The sequence below is a fragment of the Egretta garzetta genome, unplaced genomic scaffold, assembly GCF_000687185.1.
Source record: "Egretta garzetta isolate BGI_Z169 unplaced genomic scaffold, ASM68718v1 scaffold232, whole genome shotgun sequence".
In the NCBI taxonomy this organism is placed as follows: domain Eukaryota; kingdom Metazoa; phylum Chordata; class Aves; order Pelecaniformes; family Ardeidae; genus Egretta; species Egretta garzetta.
The window spans coordinates 931,023-943,220 of record NW_009258959.1 but is presented as its reverse complement, the minus strand read 5'-3'; the positions used below and the strand labels follow the sequence as shown (position 1 = coordinate 943,220).

At 46.5% G+C, this 12,198-nt stretch overlaps 1 protein-coding gene across 1 annotated transcript in view; it reads left to right on the top strand.

Annotated features, from left to right (window-relative positions):
- FAM168A (family with sequence similarity 168 member A) overlaps positions 1 to 12,198 on the top strand; it is a 224,119-nt gene that overhangs the window by 46,403 nt on the left and 165,518 nt on the right. The window contains exon 2 of the mRNA XM_035890182.1: positions 5,789 to 5,881. The gene's annotated coding sequence lies outside the window, so the exon portion shown is untranslated. The remainder of the gene's footprint in view (positions 1 to 5,788; positions 5,882 to 12,198) is intronic.

Here is a 12,198-nt window from a genome sequence, read left to right as displayed (position 1 = left end):
GGCAGGGGTAGGGGAATGGTTGGGCTGGGGGAGCTTAAAGGCCTTTTCCATCCTCAACGATTCTATGATTTAATTTTATTTATTGGAGCCCAGAAGATCCCTTTAATTTTGCTGGGTTTGGATACTTGGAGGGCTAAACACAAAATGTCATGGAGTAGGATTTAAAGGAAGGTGCCTAGCTCCAGTCAAGCATCATTAGACCTTGTCCAGTTGGATTTTAGCTCCTAATGTTTTTCTCTTCCTGCAAAAATCCCAGTCTTGGTGAATGTCCTAATGGATGGCCATACAATTCAAGGGACTCAAGCGGTACGGAAGGCTTTTGAGACGGAAAATTGGCTCACGATGAAGGTTTTGCAGTGCTGTCCCACTGAATCAAGTTATTTTCTCAGTGGAGAATGCTGTATCTTTACTCTGCAGCATGCCAGACACTTACTGAATGTTTTTATCTTCATGTGATAAGTAGCTGTGGAGTGTATTTTTAAATGAATTATGCTAACACTATTTTGTCATAACAATCTGCAATCTACCAAGGCAGGTTTTTTAATCACCACGTTCTAATTAATTCTCAATCTATTTTATAATCTGCGTACCCAGCTCCTACCACTGGAGTCCAGTTTTATAGAATGAAGAACAGAAGTAATGGCTAAAAAAGGGGAATTACAGAAGATCTGTACTACGATCATTGTAATGGTGTAGGTACTAAAACAAAAGCAGCAAATTAAATTGCAGTCATAGGGGGGAGGATGGAATTAAAATGAAAAATACTGGTTTGCTGCTTGAAGTACCACGTGTAGCTGATGAAGATATTGGGGAACAAGTTTTCTTACGAAGTAGCTTCTAAGGAGTAGTCTTCTAAGTAATCTTCTAAAGAAATGTTAAGGGTTTTAAACTTCTGCACACCAAGAAGAAAGTGGGAGGGGAGGGAGGACTCATTGTGGAGAAGGCTGCAGGAACCTCGTTAGGTTTCTTTGCTCGACTTGATAGAGGTAAATGGCTTTAATAGCTAGAGCATGTAATCTAATAATTAGGAAATTAGAAGTTAATGGGAAAGTTGTGCAAAATGTATTCTACAATTTAATGAATTGATTCAGCAAGTTGGGGCAAGTTTGGCTCTAGAAAGGGAGTTGACAAGGGTTGGTAGGAAGTCAAGCGTAGTCAGCAAGAGCTGGAAGAGCCTTGACTCTCAATCGAGAAGAATTTTCTACTTGCAGTTGCAAAAAGCTGGTGGACAAGCCAAGGTGGCAAAAATCCGTAAGGAGCGAAGAGGGATGGTTTAGCAACATCTCGTATTTCTAAAAAACCCAAGCAGGACAAACCCCTCACCGCCAAGATACAAGCACCTCCCAAACTTGATAAGGCATCCAAGTACCTTCTTCATCGGTCTCAGCTGTTGGTGGCTGGCAGTGCCCCTGCCCGTAGAGTTGGGTGCCTGGTGGGTGAGTGGATGAGGATGATTCCAGCATTTCTTCCACACCCTCTAATATCCAAATCATATCACATAAAAAGAGCAATCGTACTTGCCAAGCATGGAAGCCTTTTCCAGCTAGTGAATATTTCTCCTTTGCTTCTCTCCGTATTTCATTTCAGGAAAAACTGTGTCATTTTTTCAGGCAGTCCCACCGATGGCAACGTTGTCAGCTCAAGACCTGGGGGAGCTGGTGCTCTGCCTCTGCTAAAGGACGTGGATTCTAGCTTTCCGTCGGTGTTTGCCTTGCCTGAGCTTGCCAGTGTGAGGTCAGCATTTGGCTTCCCGTGGTACCCAAGGGATGATGGCCATACCTCCATCAGCTCTGAAACTGAGCCTGCGAGAGGCCGCCAGGGTGGCAGGAGTGGGAGAAGGAAACCTGCCTCTCTCGGGGAAGGCAGCATTGTTTTTTCTCTGTATTCTTGAAGTCTTTGCTCTCTGCTCCCTTTTCTTGCTTGGTTCTTTTACTAGGTGGAGCAATAAGCCCCATTTGGACCTAGAGACAACCAGGAAAAAAAGATCTTGATTTCTAGATGCCTCACGTGAAAGCTCCAGCTAGCTCTTCAGGGACTGGCACATAGTTTCTTCAGGTGTGTCCTGAAGGACTTCTAACATGTTGCCCAGCATTTTTAGACCGGTAGTTAAAAATGCCATGTTCCAATTTAAATGTCCACCCTAGATACGTTGTATGCCTGCTGGTCTTCAGCACTAAAATGAGTTTATCCCATTTGCTTGCTTTTCTTTTCGTTGTTGATCTACAGAGAGACAAGCTTTTCTCTTCCCTTCCTACCTCTTGGCTGGAAAGGTTGGACCAGATGATCCTTGAGGTCCCTTCCAACCTGGTATTCCATGATTCTGTGATACCCATCCTTCATGGAGGTGACTTCTGCAGATTTATTCCACTTTCTGCAAGAGGCTGAGGTTTCTCTTGCTGCTGCACTCCCATGGGTTTCCGAGGAGCAAGGTTTGCTGGCAGAGCTGCACCAAGCACGCTGCATGGGGGAGCTTTCATGACATCGTGGGGTTAATCCCAGGTCACACTCTTGATGAACGTGGCCGTGCCAGCAGAACTTCCCCATATTGTGCTATTTCCCTAAATTTTCCAAATTAATACCTCCTCGCGTGTCATATTTTCCCTCTTTAAAGTTTGTTTTTCTTGTTCTCTAATGAACATCTTCGTGCCTCTACTCAAAGGCCTTCATCGGGACTGACTGCGTTTCTGCAAATGCGTTTAAATTTTGCGTGTGTTTGACATCGTTGTTAGAGAACGTGCCGGTCTCGGACTCTGGCCGCAGAGGGGTAGGAGATGAGGGTACAGCACGAAGCAGGAGAGCATGGTGGCACAGCTTCCATTGCATTTACGTCTTGCACCTTCTCATGCACTGAAGTTAAGGGGAAGATCCACCTGAAACTAGATTTTTTTTTGTGTGTTAGTCCTCGTTTGAATGATTTCTCTTAAATTCTGACCGTTTGCGACTGGGTTTTGAATGGTGACTGAGGGCAGTGGCGTGTGTGCACGCGGATGGGTAGCCACCATCTCTCTGCAGCTTGTCGCAGCGTCCAGTTATGGCCAACCTAATCGTTTTGACTTCTGGTCAAGAAAAAACAGAAAGAGGACCCAACACCCCCCCCAAAAAAAGGTGATTCTCCTGAGCGTCTGTGTGGCAGCACAATACAGGAAGGTATTGATGCTGTTGCAGCTGAAGAAAATCCCACCGACAAGGTTAATGGGAGGTGGGTACACTACTTCTCTCCGTCTCTTTAGCAGCTGGAGATGAACAAAAAGGTGAACTTTCTGCTAATCCCCCGGCATTAAAGGTTGCTGCAAGACTGTCCTCTCGCTAAATCAAGGTGGTGCCTGGAAACCCTCACATATTCAGCACACGCGGCGGTGTTGGACACGTACGGGGAACCTTTAGTATTTGCTAAGCAGAGCTTATCCTTGGCCGTACAAGTGTAAAGATGTAAAAATGTTCCAAAACTTGGACTTGAAGCAAATGTAGCTATCAAACCGGCACTGCTAAATGAAACAGGGACGGCAGCAGCATTGAGATTCGAGGTGTAACAGGAGTGGAAAGAAGGATCGTCGATCCCATGGTTGGTGCTGAGCCTGGTGTCGCTGGCAAGGCGTGCTTTTCCTAAAATTGCTGAAGGGTGAAGGAAGCCTTGGGGGAGGTGGTTTTCTCCCCCATTTGCTTGGACCCAGATTATTTTCTGCTTCTTCCTTGCCACAAAAGGAGACATTTGTTTAATTTTGCAAAATGTTACTGAAGCTGTTGGAACTGAAACTGCAGCCCACGTCTTCTTGATAAATGACTGTGTGTATTCCTGGAAGGAAGTTAAATCGGGGCTGTGTTATATTTGGTACCTCCCGAAGCGCTGAGGCTACTTTGAGTACAGAATGTGCTCCAAGAGAGACTAATTTGCCACTGCAGAGCTTGATGTGATGAGATTTGTCAAGTCGTCGTTTCTGCTGGAATCCACTTACGCTTCCCTCTCTCTCCTAAAGACGTTTGCTTATATACTTTAGAGTTACGTCTTTGAACTGGGGGACCATAAAGGCAAGCCCAAAAGTGTAAAACCAGGATTAAATTCCAAGCGATAAATATGCGTATTTTAAGGTGGAAATACAGAAGTCAAGCAGGTGAAAATATTCCTGAGCTGGTGCTCACGCTCTTGGTAGCATCAGATTATCTGGACGTTTGAGCATCAGCAGGGTGGGCTTTGACTTCTCTCCAAGGATTCCATCTCCGATGGTAACGGTGGTGGTTTCCTGCAGTAAGCAATTCCAGGAACTTCAGTTAAAATGAAGATTTATCTTTATTTATTTTTTCCCCCCCCGTTCATTTCCAATCTGAGGGGAGACCTTCTCGCCCTCTACCACTACCTGAAAGGAGGCTGTAGTGAGGTGGGGGTCGGTCTCTTCTCCCTGATAACGGGCGCTGGGACGAGGGGCAGCGGCCTCAAGTTGTGCCAGGGCAGGGTGAGGTTGGCCATGGGGAACAATTCCTTCCCCTTGGGGCTGTCAGGCACGGGAAGGGGCTGCCCAGGGAAGGGGTCGAGTCCCCAGCCCTGGGGGGATTTAACAGCCGGGCAGAGGCGGTGCTGAGGGCCAGGGTTTGGGGGTGGGATGGCAGGGGTAGGGGAACGGTTGGGCTGGGGGAGCTTAAAGGGCTTTGCCAACCCAGACCATTCCGTGATTCTATGATTTCATGCTGTTTCATTTGCTGGGCTTGAAGGGCCTCTTGGTGTAATGCTGCAGGGAAAGGTGGGATGGATCGGCGCTCCCAAAGAAACTCTCCGTTATTTTACTGGATTCGACATTTTCTGTGTCCTGTTTTCTTCCCAAGAGTGTTTTTTTGCGTGAATGTAAAGTGATACTGGGTCAGTGGTTAGAAGCAATGAAAAAATATTTAATGTAAACCTTTTGGTACTGGACTGATTAAAATAAACAACTGCTATAAGGAGCACTGGTCCTGGTTTGCGAACAGTAGGTTTTCTGTTCCTCTCTATAATGCATAAAGCATGTGGAGCTGCTTGAGAGCTTTTTATTTGTGTGTGCTGGACTTTATTTTGAGGTATTTCATTTTCAGTTCTCTGAGCTTTTGTGTCAGCTGGGAAGGGAGGGTGTAGGAGTAAGGTGTAAAACTCCGTTTGGCCAGTTTAGTCCCAAATCCTGAGAAAGAGCTGGTTAACAAGTATTTGAACGAAAGCTTGAACAACTTCTCCCTTTTGAAAGCTGAGACGATCCTAGTTCTGATTTCATCTGCTCCCGTTGCTTTTCGTTTCTCGTTTCTCCGCAATTCTTCCGCAGAGCGTAGGCAAAGCGTCGCTGACGCGGGCTTCGTGCGAGACGCGCCGCGTGAGCATTCCAGCCAAAGGCTGGAAAGATTTCCTGCCTTGATTTGAAGGTGCAAATGTTGAATTTCGGCTGGCTTTCTCCCTGTACCTATGGTGATGGAGATAGGTATCCTTGGTATTTTTAGGAGAAGGCAAATTGGAATATTTATTTGTAAGAGAGGTGCGTACGTAACGGCAGCCGTAGGAAACGTGAGTGGCGGACCGTTCACATCGCGCCGTCTTTTTTGCAACTGCTGGTCTTGTAGCCAGCTCCCATATCCCTTCCCTCTCCTCCTCTTACCCTGCTTCTCCATCGCTCCTTTTTTGACTGCATTTCTTACATGTACCCACCTCTCCTTTTGCTCCGGTGGAGGTGGATGAAGACCACTCTTTGCTAGAAAGATCCGTGTTTTCTGTGCGACAGGTTTGCCCGCGGAGCCTCATGGGTCTCTCTCTCTTTCTCTCTTTTGGGTGCTCCTGCAGAGCCGTGGAATGCTGTGAAGACTCACTGCCCTGCAGCCCTAGGCAGACTCCTCTCCAGATTGTCTCCATCCAAAGGAAGCTCCTATCCAAGAGGTATCAATTCACGTTTTATCTGTGCCCACAAATTGCACATACTCCTCCAAACGCCTTTTTCCTTACCCCTCCTCAGACAGAAAAGCTTTGGAGATTGCAAGCGTCGATTAGAAAGTGTTGGTGTTTGGGATGGGTTGGAGCCTTGTTTATATTAAATGAACTTTGGTACAGAGTTGCATTACGTTTTGAACGAAGCAAGTCATTTCTGGGTCAAGGAATGCATAAGCTGAAGCTCCAGGAACGCTGTGTCTAGCGTGTTTTATTGTGTTGATTTCTAAAGTTAATAAAGCCAAGGTAATCAGCGGGCTGGAGTAGAACACACAGTAGGTATGTGCTGCTCCTAGAAAGATTTGTGAGAGTTAGGGTGGTTTTTGTGTGTTTATTAGTCTTAATATCTTCTTAGTAAATAATTTATTTTTGTTTTATATTAAAAAGAAGGCAAAAAGTACTGCTTGTGTTCGCTAGCTGGGTTAAAATCAGTGTGTTGGGAAAGGCATGATTCCTGTTATAAATTCCTGTTGTAGATAGGCAAATTGTTTTCTAATCATATCTATTGCAGCCTTTCATAAAAGAAAGCTAAAATACTTTTTTTTAAATACAAACTTGGCAGTATAATGCTCTCTGTAAATTGGTTGGAGCAGCTTCTATCTTAACTATTTATTTTTGTATATAGTGCCTGGCGTTACGAGACCTGAGCAGGTCAAGCCCTCTAGGCATTTATAGATATAAAAAAAAAAATCAAAGGTGTTATGATAGTGGTATAACATGATGTACAGCTAACTATTAAATACAAACGTACCATTTCTGGAAATCTCGGGGCTGCACACGGTTATGGGCTGGAAAGTGTGCTGGGCAAATGTCACTGCATGCCTGCCCCGTGCTTAAATTTTCCCTTAGGTATTCACACTTGGTTGTTGCTGCAGAGAAGACCCTGGGATAGCTGAAGTGTCGGTCTGACCCAATCCAGCTGTTCTTGTGCAGGAGTATGGAAAAAACAGGGTTGACTTTTTCCTCCCCACCACCACCTTTTATGTGTTTTGCTTCTTGCTTAGTAACATGAACTTTAAATGTCAGCTGCCAGGGTACCCACTGAGTGTTCTGCTCCCACTCAAGTCACATTTGCTAAAAACCAGATGCAGACAGACAACAGCAGCGCTGACGGGTGCGCTCCGCTCTTGGATCCGCTGCACTGCACCAGGATTGAATGTTTAGGCATGCTGGGACCCTTATCCTCCCGATATTTTAGCGCGCAGAAGCACTCCAGCCCTGCTTTGGGAAAAACCTGCCCTGATTAGGTGCCTGCTCTTTGGGTACAGACAAAACCAGGCTGTTGCTCCTTCCTCATGCCACCCTCAGCAGCTCAACCTGTCTTAGGTGGGATGGGACAGAAATTGCCAAGCATTTCAGAAAAGCTTTGCTTCGTCCTTGCTTGTGCCAATCTTGAAGCAGCAACGATGCTTTCCATCTCCTTCTTCCCCTTTTTGTTGAATATCACGCTAGAAAAAAAGGAGAAAGAAAAGGGACTCTGATGCTGCTCATGTCCCCTTTTCCTGCACACTGCCCCACGTATCTCCAAGTTGAAGCAACAGTAGGAGACACAACTGGGGCTATGCTGCTTTTTCTGGACCCGAGGAACAGAGGTCCAGGGCTGCAGAAGGAAGAGAGGCAAAGCCAAGGGTGTGCGCCTGATGGGTTTTGAGGTAGGGAGAAGGCAGAGGTGGGGGCTGAGTTGCTCAGACTGGAGAAGTGGGACTGGCATTGCTGGAAGATCTGGAAGACAAGATGTTTTTTCCAATGAGAATATGTTGTTAAGCGTTGGCTTTGCATGAGCTTCTGGTCCAAGGGGCTCTTGGTCCAGTTCAGCTCCAGATTAAGAAGTTTAAGCTTTGTGTGTGCTGACTGTCTGAGCTCCCAGCTTGGTGCCTGGAGATCTTGAGTGTGGAATTGATGGAGCCTGGGGAGGTTTGGCTGACTGGCTAAACTGGACCAGGAGCCCCTTGGACCAGAAGCTCTCTTTCTCATGCAAAGCCAACACTTAACAACATGTTCTCATTTGAAAAAACATCTTGTCTTCCAGATCTTCCAGCAATGCCAGTCCCACTTCTTCAGTCTGAGCAACTCAACCTCCACCTCTGCCTTCTCCCTACCTCAAAAGAAACTTAAGCTTAAGCTTTGTGTGTGCTGGGTGTCTGAGCTCCCAGCCTGGTGCCTGGAGATCTCGAGCGTGGAACTGATGGAGCCTGCTGGTTGTCCTCTTCAAGCCGATTGGAGTTACTCTCCAGGCTGTGACTGCCCTGCTTGGGATGGCCACCAGCCACTTGGGACATTTATTTTTTGGGTGTCTTTATCTTGGATTGAACCTCTCCCTTTTAGACTCATGATGGTAAAGAGCGTTCAGAAATGAAAAGGTGGAAGAAATTGAGTTAAACTCTTGAATGTGTCTGTGCCCGACCTCTTAACTTAGTTTACTTAGGTTAGGTTATTTCCTGCTTGGGAAGTACCCTGCTCCCCCATATCCTAGGTGGAATTCCAGCAATTAAATAGTTAATCACTCTGTGTGGGTAAAATCCATGTGTCTCTAAAAATACCTCTCTTATCTGTGTAATGGTATGGTTTGACGTAAATATTTTTAAATGTGCTTTTACATTAGGCTGGTTTTTATACAGTGTGTGTGAGTGGGATTTGGCATGTGCTTAACTGGGCCTGGACTTTACATATTTGCTCCATTCACCTCAGTGTTTCTGAACACATGTGGAAAATTTCTGATCTTCAGTCTCCTGACCATTTATGCCAGTTTAGTAGGGTCCGTTTGGTGGGCTTCATGGGGCTGGGAATGCACCAAGTCCAGAGATGAAGTCAAGCATCTTGCCAGCGGTGATGGATACTTCTCTGCTGTTGGGGCAGGGCTACCTCACTTAGTGATTTTCTTTTCTACTACACAAGCAAATCCTTTTTTCACAGATCTTAAGTTTTCTTGAATTGCCAGCTCTTTTTTTGGTGAATAAATTTCCTTTTGGAGAACTTATGATATAGAAAGTGTTTTCTGTCAAGCCAACTTATGTACTATATCCAGCTCGGGGGTCCCCAGCGCAGGACAGACAGGGACCTGTTGGAGCGGGGCCAGAGGAGGCCATGGAAATGGTCTGAGGGCTGGAACCGTCTCGTGTGGAGAAAGGCTGGGAGAGGTGGGGTTGTTCAGCCTGGAGAGGAGTAGGCTGCAGGGAGACCTTACGGCGGCCTTTCAGTACTTAAAGGGGTCTTCTAAGAAAGACAAAGAAAGACTTCACCAAGGTCTGTAGTGACAGGACAAGGGGCAATGGTTTTCAGCTGAAGGAGGGTAGGTTTAGATTGGATTTATGTCCAATATTTCTTCCTTATGGAAGAAATTCTTTATGATGAGGGTGGTGAGACACTGGCACAGGTTGCCCAGAGAAGTTGTGGATGCCCCATCCCTGGAAGTGTTCAAGGCCAGGTTGGATGGGGCTTTGAGCAACCTGATTGAGCTGAAGACGTCCCTGCCCATGGCAGAGGGGTTGGACCAGGTGATCTTTGAAGGTCCCTTTCCAACCCAAGCCCTTCTGTGATTCTATGTAGGTCCCAGAATCCTTCTGAGACATCATAGGATTTTTTTGACAAGTGAAGGAGGATCCTTTTCCCTTGTTTCTGGTGGAGTCTAATGACGGTGATACCAAGGACATTGGTTCATGTTCCTTTCTTTCCTTTACGTCATGCTTAGAGAAGGGAAATACGTCATATTAGAACATTGTTGATGTTTTAAAATGTAGCCTTCTCTCTAGCCTGAACATCTTGTGGGGTTTTAGTGCGTGTGCTTGCGTGTGCTCCGTGACGCAGCTGTGTCCATGAAGATGCCTCTGAGCAAGGAGCACACCGCTCCTCCACACAACCTGGAAAATGTGGGTAGAAGTGTGGCTGTATCTATGCTGTAGTCGTGTCTAAGTAAATGGAGCATAAATTGGGGTCCAGGAATGTTGCTTCTTGCTTCAGAGCTCTTTATTGGGGAGATATTTCAGGCTTGCATTCTGAGAGCAGAAGCTAAGAGCTGGCAAGAGGACAGCTGAGACTCTTAGCTTGAGGTTGCTGGTTTTCTGATTCAGGTGGTGGGCTTGAGGGAAGAAAAAGCTTGCTGTTGTCTTTGGGGTGTAATCGGTTTGATTGTGGGGACGGGTCAGAGGACCGGTGTTTTCCATCCTAACCACATCACTGAATTTGTGCTGACCATGTGACGTGCTTGGGCATTTCCTTAAGGATGCTCCTAGGGCGAGCGGGAACGGCTGCCTCAAGAGCAGAACCCTCCGATGTGTTTCTTCTGCTCTTGTTGCTTTTGGGTTTACCCAGCAACCTCTTGCCATCTATTGGAAGAAGCAGGAAAGTGGACATTCTTGGTCCATGGTGGGGAATGTAGATACTCTTCTTTCCCTTAAGCTTTATCTCCTTCACCTTTCCACAGTCTGAGAGTCACGGAGCAGCAAGGCTCTCTTAAATGTACCTCATCTGAGACTGTTCCAAGTCCCACAAGGTGTTGGATTTTGGTTGGATTCCCTTTCTTACCTCTCTCCCATGCCAGTCGCAAATATTACAGGGTTTGGAAAGCTTTGGAATCTGTACTTACTTCGTCCATCCTTGCTTCATGGCAATTTTTGCTTCCTGAGATTTTTGTTCCTTTGTGCCCACTGCTACAATGCTGGATGTATCTGTGAAAGGAAAGGACCTCCCCGCCTCCGTAATGTACCTAAATACGCTGTGAGATACCACGTAGGGAAACTTCTTCCCTGCATAAGGTGACGAATTTATAAAGATTAATGACCCAGCATTTCATCCTAAGTAGCATCCGTGCAAATGCTTCTCTTCATCAGGTCTACTCCCTTAAAAAAAAATCTTCTTTTCAGAGACACCGACTAATCACACGCACATGACCTGTGGCTGCAGGTCCCCAAGCTGGGCTGTGTCACTCCTCATATCTGCTGCAGCTCTCCAGATGAAACCTGCGGTGTCCTTTGCCTGTCTGTGGTGCGTGATGGATGCTGTGCCACAGGGATGCGTTGTGATCGAGTGTCAGGACAGGAACGTCAGCCTGAACATCCCCCGATGATTAGTTTGGGACGTAGAGGAATTATTTTATTGACAAAGTGGCTTCATGATTCTTTATGGCTCAATACTGCTGGTATACTGTAGCTGTTAGAGGAGTGAGACTTTGTTAGGAAGACGACATTTCCCATAACATGGCAGAAAAATCAACTGTCGAAAACTGATTTAAAACCAAAGGAAGATTTTAATAAGATTTATAGACATAAGCAGCAGAGAGGATCTCTGACACCAGACTTTTTGAGATGCTCTGGACTGACTTTCTACTTTTGATCCATGAGTTTATGTGCATATTTAAGTGTGCCGTAGATATTGCCCTGGGGTATGTGGAGAGCGCACCAAAATAGAATCACAGAACCGTTTAGGTTGGAAAAGCCCTTTGAGCTCCCCCAGCCCAACCCTTCCCCTACCCCTGCCATCCCACCCCCAAACCCTGGCCCTCAGCACTGCCTCTGCCCGGCTGTTAAATCCCCCCAGGGCTGGGGACTCGACCCCTTCCCTGGGCAGCCCCTTCCAGTGCCTGACAGCCCCAAGGGGAAGGAATTGTTCCTAATGTCCAAATACTTTCTGACTCAGCCAGAAAGACACAGTCACTGTCTCTTTTCTTTCTGGGTCTAGGATGTGAGTTGTATCTACATCTCTTCTTTAAAAATTATGTATGTGTCTGGAAAGTTTTGTGGCCTTGACTTCTTTTTGGACTGAGGTTTACCATGTGGGTATCTTTTGATAGCCCTGTTGTAGCTGTTTCCCTTAGAGGCCAGAGTGACATCCAGCAGCCTTGCGAAGTCAAAGTCCCAACTGGCCGCTGCATGGAGAGCAAAATGAATTTCAGAAACAACACAAAAATGAAGATCCGTGTTTCCTGATGAGGGGAAGAAACAAAACCCTAATGAGAACTCTTCAAATGATGCATTGAAACGAGCGCAGCGTGCTACAGAGAAGCTGCTGAAGGGCCTAGCCAAGTGGGTGATGGCAGGAGATCTACCTGAGGACCATGGGCAGCCCCTTCCAGTGCCTGACAACCCTTTTCGGGAAGACGTTTTTCCTGATGTCCAACCTAAACCTCCTTGGCCCATGGCTCCAGCCTGGCCAGGTCCCTCTGCAGAGCCCTCCTCCCCCCCCCAGCAGATCCACACTCCCACCCAGCTCGGTGTCATCTGCAAACCGACTGAGGGTGCCCTCGATCTCCTTGTCCAGATCAATGATAAAGATTT